The following is a 14,759-nucleotide window of genomic DNA, read 5'->3' as shown; positions in this document are numbered from 1 at the left end:
TGGTCATTTTCCGACATTCCATGGACTCTGGATCAGTTTCTATGGATTGGAGGGTAGCTAATGGAACCCCACTTTTTTAAAAAAAGGAGGGAGAGAGAAAACACGGAATTATAGACTGGTTAGCTTGACATCGGTAATGGGGAAAATGCTGGAATCAATTATAAAAGATGTAATAGCAGCACATTTGGAAAGCAGTGACAGGATCGGTCCAAGTCAGCATGGATTTATGAAAGGGAAATCATGCTGGACAAATCTTCAAAAATTTTTTGAGGATGTAACTAGTAAAGTGGATAAGGGAGAACCAGTGGATGTGGTGTATTTGGACTTTCAAAAGGCTTTTGACAAGGTCCCACACAAGAGCTTAGTGTGCAAAATTAAGGCACATGGGATTGGGGGTAATGTATTGACGTGGATAGAGAACTGGTTGGCAGACAGGAAGCAAAGAGTGCGAATAAACGGGTCCTTTTCAGAATGGCAGGCAGAGACTTGTGGGGTAGGGCAAGGTTCAGTGCTGGGACACCAGCTCCTTATACTATATATTAATGATTTAGATGAAGGAATTGAATGTAATATCTCCAAGTTTGCAGATGACACTAAGCTGGGTGGCAGTGTGAGCTGTGAAGAGGATGCTAAGAGGCTGCAGGGTGACTTGGACAGGTTAGGTGAGTGGGCAAATGCATGTCAGATGCAGTATAATGTGGATAAATGTGAGGTTATCCAGTTTGGTGGCAAAAACACGAAGGCAGATTATTATCTGAATGGTGACAGATTAGGAAAAGGGGAGATGCAACGAGACCTGGGTGCCATGATACATCAGTCATTAAAAGTTGGCATGCAGGTACTGCAGGCAGTTAAGAAAGCAAATGGCATGTTGGCCTTCATAGCGAGAGGATTTGAGTATAGGAGCAGGGAGGTCTTGCTGCAGTTGTACAGACCTTGGTGAGACCACACCTTGAGTATTGTGTGCAGTTTTGGTCGTCTAACTTGAGGAAGGACATTCTTGCTATTGAGGGAGTGCAGCGAAGGTTCACCAGACTGATTCCCGGGATGGCAGGACTGACATATGAAGAAAGACTGGATCGACTAGGCTTATATTCACTGGAATTTAGACGAATGAGAGGGGATCTCATAGAAGCATTAAAAATTCTGACAGGATTGGACTGGTTTGATGCAGGAAGAATGTTCCCGATGTTGGGGAAGTCTAGAACCAGGGGTCACAGTCTATGGATAAGGTGTAAGCCATATAGGACTGAGATGAAGAGAAACCTTTTCACCCAGAGAATTTTTAACCTGTGGAATTCTCTACCACAGAAAGTTGTTGAATCCAGTTCGTAGGATATATTCCCTTATGGCTAAAGGGATCAAGAGTATGGAGAGAAAGCAGGAATTGGGTACTGAAATGCATGATCAGTCATGATCATATTGAATGGTGGTGCAGGCTCGAAGGGCCGAATGGCCTACTCCTGCACCTATTTTCTATTACCTCTATTCTATCTATAATCAATACTTCTCCAAGTGAGAATGAATGTTATCCTTGTTAATGGTCTCCAGTTTCCCCACCACTGATGTTGGACTGACTGTAGTTACCACCTTTATTCCTCTCCACCTTTTTGAACAGGAGTGAGGCATTTGCAATCCTCGAGTCCTCTGGCACCACTTCTATATCCAAAGAGATTTGAAAGATTATGGTCAGAGCTTCTGCTACCTCCACCCTAGCTTCCCGCAGCAATCTCGCATGCATCCCATCTGGACCGGGTGACTTGTGACCTTTGAGCGATGCTAACCTATTTAGCACCTCCTCTTTCCATATGTCGCAGTTCTTCCAAGCATTTCGCCGTCGGTCATGAAGGCTGAGGGGAGATCGCTGAAGGGCTTCAGCGGTGTTCTAAAATGGCCACCTAGATTTGAGACTGGTTGGTGGTAGGTTGTTCAAGTTGGCCTGGATCGGCATGTCTTTGCTGGTATAGTGGTTGTATTCTCTGGAGACCGTGGCGTAGGTGTGCTGATGCAATGTTTGCAAGCACGGGGAGTCAAGGTGTTTGTGTCAATAAAAGCGTACCGCTGATAATTCTCAGAGTAGAATTCAGCTGGAACATACGGAATGGATTCCTTACAGAGGACCCCACAGTGCAACCTGAAGTATCAAACCTTCCTTACAAAGAGTGGACAACCATCAACTGCCTCAGAACCGATCATGGTCAATGCTGCCACCTTCTTCATAGGTGGAAGACTAAAGCCTCCCCATCATGCGATTATGGAGCTCCTAATCCGGCTCATTGAACACTGTCCTCAGAGGAAATTCACAGGCAGCCTACAAGATATCCACGCTGTTACACCAGAAGCTTTGGCCTGGATATCTGACTTGGATATTGACGTTTGATTTACAAAAGAAGAAGAGCTCTTTATCTATTTTTATCCCATCCAATATCTCTACTCTCTCTTCCTCTACTGCAACATTAACTTCATCCTTGTCTTTTGTGAAGACAGATGCAATGTCCTCATTCGGTTCCTCAGTCATGAGATGAGGAAAACCCCCAGTGATGGAGAACTTTGGGAGCCACAGTCCCCTGTTCGTCCCGAGCTCACTACTCTCACCACACGTCATATCTCAAATTACTCATATACTGCATCCTAAAATATTTTCTGAAAGAAATATCTCTCATTTACATTTGAATAAATCAATAGTAACTGCTCCCACCATCTCCCTCGGGAGCCAGTTCCATCGATTAACAATCGATTAACCATCGATTAATCACTGAAACATTTCCGCAGATTACTTTTGAATTTACTTTCCTTCAAGCACAGGCCGTGTCCTCTGGTTCTATTGTTCTGGGCACGGTGTAATACCGTGTCAGGGTCGACATTATCCCGTCCCTTCAGAGTTCTACAAACAGCAATCTGAACCTTGTCCAATGAGAACATGCCCATAATCGCTCCTCAGAATCCAATCCAGCATATTATTGAATTCAACTTATTGACACCCTCCAGGATCCCAAAGCCTTGAATAATCTCTCCCCTGAGTCTTCCCATCCCTGCAATAAACGATCTCAGGCTCTACAGTAGCACTAGGCTTGTTGGTGTATGGAGGCCTAGACTGACACTTGTCTTCACTCAGTGTCCACAAACACAACGTTTTCCAGCAGGATTCCTGGATCGACAGTGGGAATGTTAGTCATTTTCTTTGCTCCAGTCCAGGAATGTTGTGGGATTTTGAGGCAGCACCCGTCCCATTCGCCCAGCTGGGATCTGCTAATGCAGCACAGACCAGGATTAACTTCACTCAGTCTGTGTCGCCAGGCTCAGCTGCATGCCAGTTGGAACATTTAAATGACAATGCTAGGATTTCTAAAAATGCTTAGCTAATTAGGTATTCAGAATGTTTTGCCATGGTGTTATAAGGTTTCCTTTATTTTAGTGGCCAACAGATCTGTGTGACCAGTGTTTCCAACTCACGTCTCCGCTCCCCCATTCCATCCTAGCTTTCATACTGCTACATTCAACTTTCCTTTCTCGTCAAGTATGTACTCTCCATTCTATCCTTTTCCTTCTATTTAAAAAAAAAGGATTGTCTGTAGAGTGCCTGCAGGGTGAGTTTGAAAACCTGAATCCTGTTTGTCTAATTAAAATGCTGTTGGTGTTGTGGTGACACGCCCCTCACCACTAGAACAAGTCAACAGGTAACAGGATCCGTGAAAACACCAAGAAACATACCTGCGATTGATGGCTGTGTTTCTAAATCACTCCTGGTAAAATGCCACTGCTGATCTGTTGTGGCAGAGCTGTGATAATGAGGCCCTTGTCTCAGCTAATGGTGCCTATACGTATGGAGTGTACGACAACCCAAGCACCCCGCCCACCGGTCCCTCCAACCACCAGCTGCCCTACCTGTGACAGAGACTGTAGATCCCGCATTGGTCTCATCAGTCACCTTAGAACTCATTTTAGCATGGAAGCAAGTTATCCTCGACTCCGGGGGGCTGCCTAAGAAGATATATGTATGTTGAGAATTCACCTTGCCCACATGCTAACACTGCACTTGTCCAAATTAAACATCATTTGCCAGGCTTGAGCCCAATATCCCAACACATTATGATCCACCTGAAGCAGTCGTGCATCGTCTACAGTCCAACACTCGCACAGATAGTCATATCATCTTCAAATTTACAGATTGTGCCCCCAACACCTACATTAATAAAAATAACAAATAACAACGGTCCCAACACTGATCCCTGAGGGACACACCACCGGTCTCCAAACAGATCCAAATCTATTTATAGCTACTTTTGCCTACGCCCTGCCATGCAGTTCCCAATCCAGCTCAATATATTACCACTAATGACAGGACTACCGCCCTCCTTTTCCGTTCAGCCTGTCTTTTCTAAAGTCAAGTATCTTGGAATATTTAGTTCCCAACTTTGGTCACCCTGGATCCATGTCTCAGTAGCGGCTAATGGATTAAACCTATTTCTCTCTATTTGTGCCATGAATTCCTCTACCTTTTACGAATGCTTTGCACATTCAGATACAGGACCTTTAATTTAAATTTTTTACTATTTTTCCCTGACATGGCCTTAGTCGCTAATGTCCTATTATCTTTATTAAACTCTTTAAAATTCGTCTCGGATGCTGGTGGTATGGGATCGGCTGCCCGTGATACCGCGGTGAGACTGAATATCCAACCCGATACCACCCGTTATACCGCAATGGGACAGAATATCTGACCCGATACCACCCGTTATACCGCAATGGGACAGAATATCTGACCCGATACCACCCGTTATACCGCAGTGGGACAGAATATCTGACCCGATATCGCCCGTTATACCGCAGTGGGACTGAATATCCGACCCGATACCACCCGTTATACTGCAGTGGGACAGAATATCTGACCCAATACCACCCGTTATACCGCAGTGGGATTGAATATCTGACCCGATACCGCCCGTTATACCGCAGTGGGACTGAATATCTGACCTGATACCGCCCGTTATACCGCAGTGGGACTGAATATCTGACCTGATACCGCCCGTTATACCGCAGTGGGACAGAATATCTGACCTGATACCGCCAGTTATACCGCAGTGGGATTGAATATCTGACCTGATACCGCCAGTTATACCGCAGTGGGATTGAATATCTGACCCGATACCGCCCGTTATACCGCAGTGGGACAGAATATCTGACCTGATACCGCCAGTTATACCGCAGTGGGATTGAATATCTGACCTGATACCGCCAGTTATACCGCAGTGGGATTGAATATCTGACCCGATACCGCCCGTTATACCGCAGTGGGACTGAATATCTGACCTGATACCGCCCGTTATACCGCAGTGGGACAGAATATCTGACCTGATACCGCCAGTTATACCGCAGTGGGATTGAATATCTGACCTGATACCGCCAGTTATACCGCAGTGGGACAGAATATCTGACCCGATACCGCCCGTTATACCGCAGTGGGACTGAATATCTGACCCGATACCGCCCGTTATACCGCAGTGGGACTGAATATCTGACCTGGTACCGCCCGTTATACCGCAGTGGGATTAAATATCCAACCCGATACCGCCCGTTATACCGCAGTGGGACCTAGCCGACCCGATACTGCCCGTTATACCGCAGTGGGACTGAATATCCAATCTGATACTGCCCGTTATACCGCAGTGGGACTGAATATCCAATCTGATACCGCCCGTTATACCGCAGTGGGACTGAATATCCGATCTGATACAGCCCGTTATACCGCAGTGGGACTGAATATCCGACCCGATACAGCCCGTTATACCGCAGTGGGACAGAATATCTGACCTGATACCGCCCGTTATACTGCAGTGGGACTGAATATCCGATCTGATACCGCCCGTTATACTGCAGTGGGACTGAATATCCGATCTGATACCGCCCGTTATACTGCAGTGGGACTGAATATCCGATCTGATACAGCCCGTTATACCGCAGTGGGACTGAATATCCGATCTGATACCGCCCGTTATACCGCAGTGGGACTGAATATCCAATCTGATACCACCCGTTATACCGCAGTGGGACTGAATATCCGATCTGATACCGCCCGTTATACCGCAGTGGGACAGAATATCCGATCTGATACAGCCCGTTCTACTGCAGTGGGACCTATCCGACCCGATACCGCCCGTTATACCGCAGTGGGACAGAATATCTGACCCGATACCTTCCGTTATACCGCAGTGGGACCTATCCGACCCGATACCTCCCGTTATACTGCAGTGGGACAGAATATCCGATCTGATACCGCCCGTTATACTGCAGTGGGACTGAATATCCGACCCGATACCGCCCGTTATACCGCAGTGAGACTGAATATCCGACCCGATACCACCCGTTATACCGCAGTGGGACTGAATATCCGATCTGATACCGCCCGTTTAGCAACATCGCCCAAGGTGAATTTCTAGTCCTCTGTCCCTTCCTGACACAGTCTGTGTGATTTTTCCCAAACTGCTACTCTGCTCTACAGTCTTGTCTTTTCTCTTGACTTAAAGATTTACTCTTACCTGCATCCAGTGTAGGGACTGTTGATTGTGAAAGGATGAATTTACATTACAAGTTCCAATTCACCTGCAGGAAAACAGTTCTCATGAATGGAATTGCAAAAGGTCAAATTTACTATAGAATCAGACAGCACACGATTCAGCCTAAACCGCTGAAAGAGCTTGTCATTGAGAAAATGGGCCCTGAAAGCAGCGAGTGGTGCTGGAAAATTCCCAGTGCACAAATGGAGTGGAGTAAGCAGTGAAAAGCGGACTTGATGATGAGGCCCTTGAGATTGGTGTCAAGGGATTGATGGAGCAAAAAGGCATCACTGGTCGCCTGCAAGGCACTCCCCCAGGAAGTCGGGCAAGCAGAGAAAGAACGTTCCAGGAGGGGCAATGTAATGTTGCACACACCAAACATAGGAGGAGATTGTAAAACATTTAAATGATGTAAGCATGCCATATATGGACACGGAAGCAAGTTGCAGCTAATGAAGGTCAACACTTAACTTTCTGGGAGCAAAATGAGAACTGAGAACACCATTTTAGTCTCAACACCTTAGAAGTTCGGTTAACAAAATAACGCAGATTATGATCAAAATATGATACTTACGTTGATAAACTCTGTGCTCTCGGTCAATGCATGCTATGGGTGTTGACCACAGGGGTGGTTGTGTTAACCACATTTCAAACATTATACCCCTCAAGGAGATGTCGGCAAGCAGCCTCCGTGACCACGGCTGAGTTTCATGGCTCAGATTTTCTGGGGCCTATGCCGCTTTACGCGGTGTGTACGCTGCCATAGGTGTCCTGCAAGATCCAGGTTTCCGCATGTGATCTGCCAAATTTCAGCTTAACAGATCCTCCGAATCCCCGGGAAATGAACATCACTGGCGGTGAATTGGCTATTTGTCCAACTACTTGTCTCCCCTTGTTCTACACCCACTGTTTAGTTTAATTTAGTTATTTTACGGATTTACCTTTTCCATTCCCGTAACTAATCCCCAGTCTCTCTAAGATTACTGCTCAGACGCCTCCTTTACAGGTTTCTCTGCTCTTTCCCCCCACCTCAGACCTCTGAACCTGGGGATCAATCTGGGGCTCTTCTCTGCATGGCCTCCAGCGCATGAATGTCTCCCTGGTGTCTCAGCAACCAGAACTGGGCACAGTGCTCAAGGTGGGTCTGACCAGAACTGGACACAGTGCTCAAGGTGGGTCTGACCAGAACTGGGCACAGTGCTCAAGGTGGGTCTGACCAGAACTGGACACAGTGCTCAAGGTGGGTCTGACCAGAACTGGGCAGAGTGCTCAAGGTGGGTCTGACCAGAACTGGGCACAGTGCTCAAGGTGGGTCTGACCAGAACTGGGCACAGTGCTCAAGGTGGGTCTGACCAGAACTGGGCACAGTGCTCAAGGTGGGTCTGACCAGAACTGGGCAGAGTGCTCAAGGTGGGTCTGACCAGAACTGGACACAGTGCTCAAGGTGGGTCTGACCAGAACTGGGCACAGTGCTCAAGGTGGGTCTGACCAGAACTGGGCAGAGTGCTCAAGGTGGGTCTGACCAGAACTGGACACAGTGCTCAAGGTGGGTCTGACCAGAACTGGGCACAGTGCTCAAGGTGGGTCTGACTAGAACTGGACAGTGTGCTCAAGGTGGGTCTGACCAGAACTGGACACAGTGCTCAAGGTGGGTCTGACTAGAACTGGACAGTGTGCTCAAGGTGGGTCTGACCAGAACTGGACACAGTGCTCAAGGTGGGTCTGACCAGAACTGGACACAGTGCTCAAGGTGGGTCTGACCAGAACTGGGCAGAGTGCTCAAGGTGGGTCTGACCAGAACTGGGCAGAGTGCTCAAGGTGGGTCTGACCAGAACTGGACACAGTGCTCAAGGTGGGTCTGACTAGAACTGGACTCAGAGCTCAAGGTGGGTCTGACCAGAACTGGACACAGTGCTCAAGATGGGTCTGACCAGAACTGGACACAGTGCTCAAGGTGGGTCTGACCAGAACTGGACACAGTGCTCAAGGTGGATCTGACCAGAACTGGACACAGTGCTCAAGGTGGGTCTGACCAGAACTGGACTCAGAGCTCAAGGTGGGTCTGACCAGAACTGGAAACAGTGCTCAAGATGGGTCTGACCAGAACTGGACACAGTGCTCAAGGTGGGAAAGGCTGAAGGAAAAACAATACGGGGAAAGGGCAATGCGTGGGACTAGCTGAGCCGCTCTTGCAGAGAGCTAGCATAGGCTCAACAGGCCAAATGGCCGCCTTCTGTGCTGTAGCCATTCTATGACACTATGAATACCAGCCCATATTACAACCCATAATACCAGCCCATAATACCGGATAAAGTAAATACTCACCTGGAGAGACTTGGGATGACTGATTTGTGAAAATAAGTCACGTTTGACAAATAGAATTTTGTGGGAAAGTGGATGTTGTGTATGTGGAATTTAAAAGGCTTTTGATAAGGGTTCTTATAGGAGACACATTGATAAAAATGAACGCACGCAGTATTAAAGAACATCTGGCATTATCCATAGGAAGTCAGCTAAAGAACAGGAAACAGAGAGTGGTTAATGGACGTGTTTTGGACTGAAGGAATGTAAATAGGGCGCTCTCCCAGGGCCAGTATCAGAACCACTGATCTCCATAGATATAACTGTCTGAATTTGGGCATGGGGACAAAACATTGCAGAGGACCGAAATAGGGAGTGTGATTAACTGCTCAAAGTACTAATCATGACTTCAGGAGGGCATGGACAGTTTAGTAAACTGGACAGAGAGATGACATTTAATGAAGAGAAATGTGAGGTGATTGGTAACTCAATCAGATCGCAACATGATTACAACTGTAAAATTGGGAGAGGTATAAGGAGAGGAAATGTACAGTAAATTGTAAAGCTTTCAAAGGAGCAGGGAGAGTTCGGCGATCAGATACACAAATTTGCCGAAGTAGGAGAAGAGCTTGATAAAGCTGTTGAATAACATATGGGATCCTAGGTTTTATAGATAGAGGCATAGAGAATAAGAGCAAAGAGTTAATGCTAAACCTGGACAAATCATTGGTCAGGCTGCAGTGAAGATATCCTGGCCAGTTGGAAAATAAAGACTTGCATTTGTGAAGCGCCTTGCATGACCCCAAGATGTTCAAAAGTGTTTTACAGCCAATGAAGCACCTTTTGAAGTGCAGTTGTTGTTCTAATGTAGGAAATGGGGCAGCCAATTGCCCCCAGCAACCTTTCTTTATGTTGGCCGAGGAGGCAAGACCCTGATGAAGAGGAAGGGTTAAAGGTGGTGAACCGGGATCCTCCTGGATCAGTCAGAGGGGGTTGGACATACCCTGGAGCTCAGGCTCACAATTCACCATCACTCTGCTTCACAACTGCAGCATCATTGGCTGAATGGAACCTCTGGTGATACTCTGCAGTTATTGAACCGCAGGCAGTTTGGGAACTCAATCAACTCTCAGCATTATTACAACTTTAAAATTGCAAAATCAAATGCATTGCCCAGAAACCGACTGCAGTAGTAATAACAGTGAGAAATATTGGAAAATAATGTATTATTAAAAAGTAAGATATAAATGAAAAGCAGTAACACGATTACATTTCAGGATCTCAGTGAGCAGCATCCTCATAGTTAAAGACATTGGTACTCTGAGATCCAGACTGCATCTCACCACGCCAGCTGTCTAATGAAAAACACAGCAGCCACCTAATATGTTTTGAGAGTTTAAGTTTCAGTATTCAGGCTGTTCCAAAGAATTATGATCAATATCCTTTTATCTGGATCGATTCTGCCAATAATTTGAAGTTATTTAATGAGTTATTGATTTGGTTTCAGTTCTAACTCGGTGACATTTTCGCACCGTGTTATTCCAGGGCTGTTTAGAGATTTATCAACACAATGCTGACACCATGCCCAGATAGACAGTCCCACTCAGCCAGCGGAAGCTTTGAGTCACCCGGTGAGATGTTACTAACTCGGTAAGGTATTGTAAAGGCAAAGTCTGCAATGAAATCCAGCCCAGCGACTCACAGTATGTATTTGTCACTTGACAAAAGTGGAATTTATATCATATACAAAGCTGTTATTCTCCTATTTTAGGAGACTGCAGCATCTTGTTATGTTCTTATTACTGAAACTGTTTAACACTTGTTTTAATTGAACAGAATATTGTAAGTGAGTGGAGGGAAGATTTGCATGTGCCAAGGGTGTCACCGGCAACTTGAGCTAACGGCCGTTGAAAAATTGTCCCTGGAGGTTAGCGAATGTGGAGCGCAGCGCGAACTTCCCATGCAACATAGAAACATAGAAAATAGGTGCAGGAGTAGGCCATTCGGCCCTTCAAGCCTGCACCACCATTCAATAAGATCATGGCTGATCATTCCCTCAATGCCTCTTTCCTGCTTTCTCTCCATACCCCTTGATCCCTTTAGCCGTAAGGGCCATATCTAACTCCCTCTTGAATATATCCAATGAACTGGCATCAACAACTCTCTGCGGCAGGGAATTCCACAGGTTAACAACTCTCTGACTGAAGAAGTTTCTCCTCATTTCAGTCCTAAATGGCCTACCCCTTATCCCAATACTGTGAACCCTGGTTCTGGACTTCCTCAACATCGGGAACATTCTTCCCGCATCTAACCTGTCCAGTCCTGTCAGAATCTTATACGTTTCTATGAGATCCCCTCTCACCCTTCTAAACTCCAGTGTATAAAGGCCCAGTTGATCCAGTCTCTCCTCATATGTCAGTCCAGCCATCCCTGGAATCAGTCTGGTGAACCTTCGCTGCACTCCCTCAATAGCAAGAACGTCCTTCCTCAGATTAGGAGACCAAAACTGAACACAATATTCCAGGTGAGGCCTCACCAAGGCTCTGTATAACTGCAGTAAGACTTCCCTGCTCCTATATTCAAATCCCCTAGCTATGAAGGCCAACATGCCATTTGCCTTCCTCACCGCCTGCTGTACCTGCATACCAACTTTCAATGACTGATGAACCATGACACCCAGGTCTCGTTGCATCTCCCCTTTTCCTAATCTGCCGCCATTCAGATAATAACCCTCTGGAAGCCTCTGACCCGAAGTTCCCATCCATAGTCGGTGTTGCTGCTTCTTACTGTCTGTGGGAGTGAGGCATTATGGGCAATTAAAGGGGCAATGAATTAAAGGGGCAATGCATTAAAAATTAATAAAATTTACAATACAGTGAAAAGGTGCATGTTCAGCCCTTGCTGCCTTTCAAAATAAAGATCAACATTAAAAATAATTCCAAAATGACAGTCTTCAGCTATTAAAGCGGAATTGTCTTCCACACCTAAAAAATGCTAAAAATGCCTCAGCACTAACACAAATGGCCCAGCGAGCCAGGGAAGGGGCACCCAGGGTCTCGCACACAGCACTCCAGCTTTGTGCAGGGGGCCAACACTGCGACACAGGGAAACTTCACCAACTCGGACCAGTGGTCAAGGTCAGTGAATGCATCTTCTAAAGCCATCTCCTCATCATCATAGGCAGTCCCTTAGAATCGAGGAAGACTTGCTTCCACTCTTAGAATGAGTTCTTAGGTGGCTGTACAGTCCAATACGAGAACCAAAGTCACAGGTGGGACAGACAGTGGTTGAGGGAAAGGGTGGGTGGGACTGATTTGCCGCATGCTCCTTCCGCTGCCTGCGGTTGATTTCTGCATGCTCTTGGCGATGAGACTCGAGATGCTCAGTGCCCTCCCGGATGCACTTCCTCCATTTAAGGCGGTATTTGGACAGGGACTCCCAGATGTCAGTGGGGATGTCGCACTTTATCAGGGAGGCTTTGAGGGTGTCCTTGTAACGTTTCCTCTGCCCACCTTTGGTTTGTTTGCCATGGACGAGTTCCGAGTAGAGCGCTTGCTTTGGGAGTCTCGTGTCTGGCATGTGAACTACGTGGCCTGCCCAGCAGAGCTGATCAAGTGTGGTCAGTGCTTCAATGTTGGCCTGGTCGAGGACGCTAATGTTGGTGTGTCTGTCCTCCCAGGGGATTTGGAGGATCTTACGGAGACATCGTTGGTGGTACTTCTCCAGCGACTTGAGGTGTCTACTGTACATGGTCCATGTCCCTGAGCCATACAGGAGGGCGGGTATTACTATGGCCCTGTAGACCATGAGGTTGGTGACAGTTTTGAGGGCCTGGTCTTCAAACACTCTTTTCCTCGGTGACTGAAGGCTGCGCTGGTGCACTGGAGGCGGTGTTGGATCTCGTCGTCAATGCCTGCTCTTGTTGATAGGAGGCTCCCGAGATATTACTGGAATTCTTTGAGGATATAACGAGCATGGTGGATAGAGGTGTACCGATGGATGTGGTGTATTTAGATTTCCAAAAGGCATTCGATAAGGTGCCACACAAAAGGTTACTGCAGAAGATAAAGGTACACGGAGTCAGAGGAAATGTATTAGCATGGATAGAGAATTGGCTGGCGAACAGAAAGCAGAGAGTCGGGATAAATGGGTCCTTTTCCGGTTGGAAATCAGTGGTTAGTGGTGTGCCACAGGGATCAGTGCTGGGACCACAACTGTTTACAATATACATAGATGACCTAGAGGAGGGGCAGAGTGTAGTGCAACAAAATTTGCAGATGATACTAAGATTAGTGGGAAAGCGGGTTGTATAGAGGCCTCAGAGAGGCTACAAGGAGATTTGGATAGGTTAAGCGAATGGGCTAAGGTTTGGCAGATGGAATACAATGTCGGAAAGTGTGAGGTCATCCACCTTGGGGAAAAAAACAATAAAAGGGAATATTATTTGAATGGGGAGAAATTACAACATGCTGTGGTGCAGAGGGACCTGGGGGTCCTTGTGCATGAAACTCTTTTAGGAGTAAACAAAAAACATTAAACCGTGCCCCCCGATCTGGGGGAAACACCAACATTTACAAGGCCCTTTTTTTATTTTTTGGGGTTTTATTTGGGCACAGAATCAAATTTTTTTCCAAGTGCCCCCTATAAAAGGGAAGGGGACACTAAACGCACCGGCAATTAAAACAAATTAACTTAAAAACATAAAATCAAATTAAAATTTGGTTGCCGGGCTTGATGATGCACTCCAGTCCCTCCAGTGCCCACCTCTCGTGGAAGGCCGCGAGCGTACCGGTGGACACCGCGTGCTCCATCTCCAAGGACACCCTGGACCGGATGTATGCGCGGAAGAGAGGCAGGCAGTCTGGCTGAACGACCCCCTCGACCGCCCGCTGCCTGGACCGGCTGATGGCCCCCTTGGCCGTGCCCAGGAGCAGTCCTACGAGGAGGCCCTCGGACCTACCCGCTCCCCTCCGCACAGGGTGCCCGAAGATCAGGAGTGTGGGACTGAAGTGCAGCCAGAATTTCAGGAGCAGCCCCTTTAAATAACAGAACAGGGGCAAATGAAGGAAACGCAAAATCACCAGATATTGCCGAAACCCGGGATTGAACCAAGGACCTTTAGATTTTCAGTCTAACGCTCTCCCAACTGAGCTATTTCGGCCCCAAAATAATGTTTCCGCCTGGGCTTGAACCAGGGACCTTTCACGTGTGAGGCGAATGTGATAACCGCTACACTACAGAAACGTTGTTCCTTGTGCATGAAACTCTTTTTGGAGTTCACCTGCAAAACATAAAACATTAAAATGATTCCCAAAAGGTTAGTTTGCAGGTGCAGCAGGTAATCAGGAAGGCAAATGGAATGTTGGCCTTCATTGCGAAAGGGATGGAGTACAAAAGCAGGGAGGTGTTGCTGCAACTGTATAAGGTATTGGTAAGGCCGCACCTGGAGTACTGCGTGCAGTTTTGGTCACCTTACTTAAGGAAGGATATACTAGCTTTGGAAGGGGTACAGAGACGATTCACTCGGCTGATTCGAGAAATGAGGGGTTTAACTTATGATGATAGATTGAGTAGACTGGGTCTTTACTCGTTGGAGTTCAAAAGGATGAGAGGTGATCTTATAGAAACATTTAAAATCATGAAAGGGATAGACAAGATAGAGGCAGAGAGGTTGTTTCCACTGGTCGGGGAGACTAGAACTAGGAGGCACAGCCTCAAAATACGGAGGAGCCAATTTAAAACCGAGTTGAGAAAGAATTTCTTCTCCCAGGGGGTTGTGAATCTGTGGAATTCTCTGCCCAAGGAAGCAGTTGAGGCTAGCTCATTGAATGTTTTCAAGTCAAAGATAGATAGATTTTTAAGCAATAAGGGAATTAAGGGTTACGGGGAGAGGGCGGGTAAGTG

The 14,759-nt window shown here is 46.8% G+C and overlaps 2 non-coding genes across 2 annotated transcripts; both read right to left on the bottom strand.

Annotated features, from left to right (window-relative positions):
- Positions 1-13,943: 13,943 nt before the first annotated feature.
- On the bottom strand, positions 13,944-14,016 carry trnaf-gaa (transfer RNA phenylalanine (anticodon GAA)). The gene has a single exon. It is a non-coding gene; the product is annotated as a tRNA-Phe (tRNA).
- A 10-nt stretch (positions 14,017-14,026) lies between these two features.
- On the bottom strand, positions 14,027-14,099 carry trnav-cac (transfer RNA valine (anticodon CAC)). Its single transcript has one exon. It is a non-coding gene; the product is annotated as a tRNA-Val (tRNA).
- Between the last annotated feature and the right edge of the window lie 660 nt (positions 14,100-14,759).

The sequence above is a fragment of the Pristiophorus japonicus genome, chromosome 16 (genome assembly GCF_044704955.1).
Source record: "Pristiophorus japonicus isolate sPriJap1 chromosome 16, sPriJap1.hap1, whole genome shotgun sequence".
Lineage (NCBI taxonomy): Eukaryota > Metazoa > Chordata > Chondrichthyes > Pristiophoridae > Pristiophorus > Pristiophorus japonicus.
Note: the sequence above shows the minus strand (reverse complement) of the source record. Positions and strands in the feature narration are given on the sequence as shown.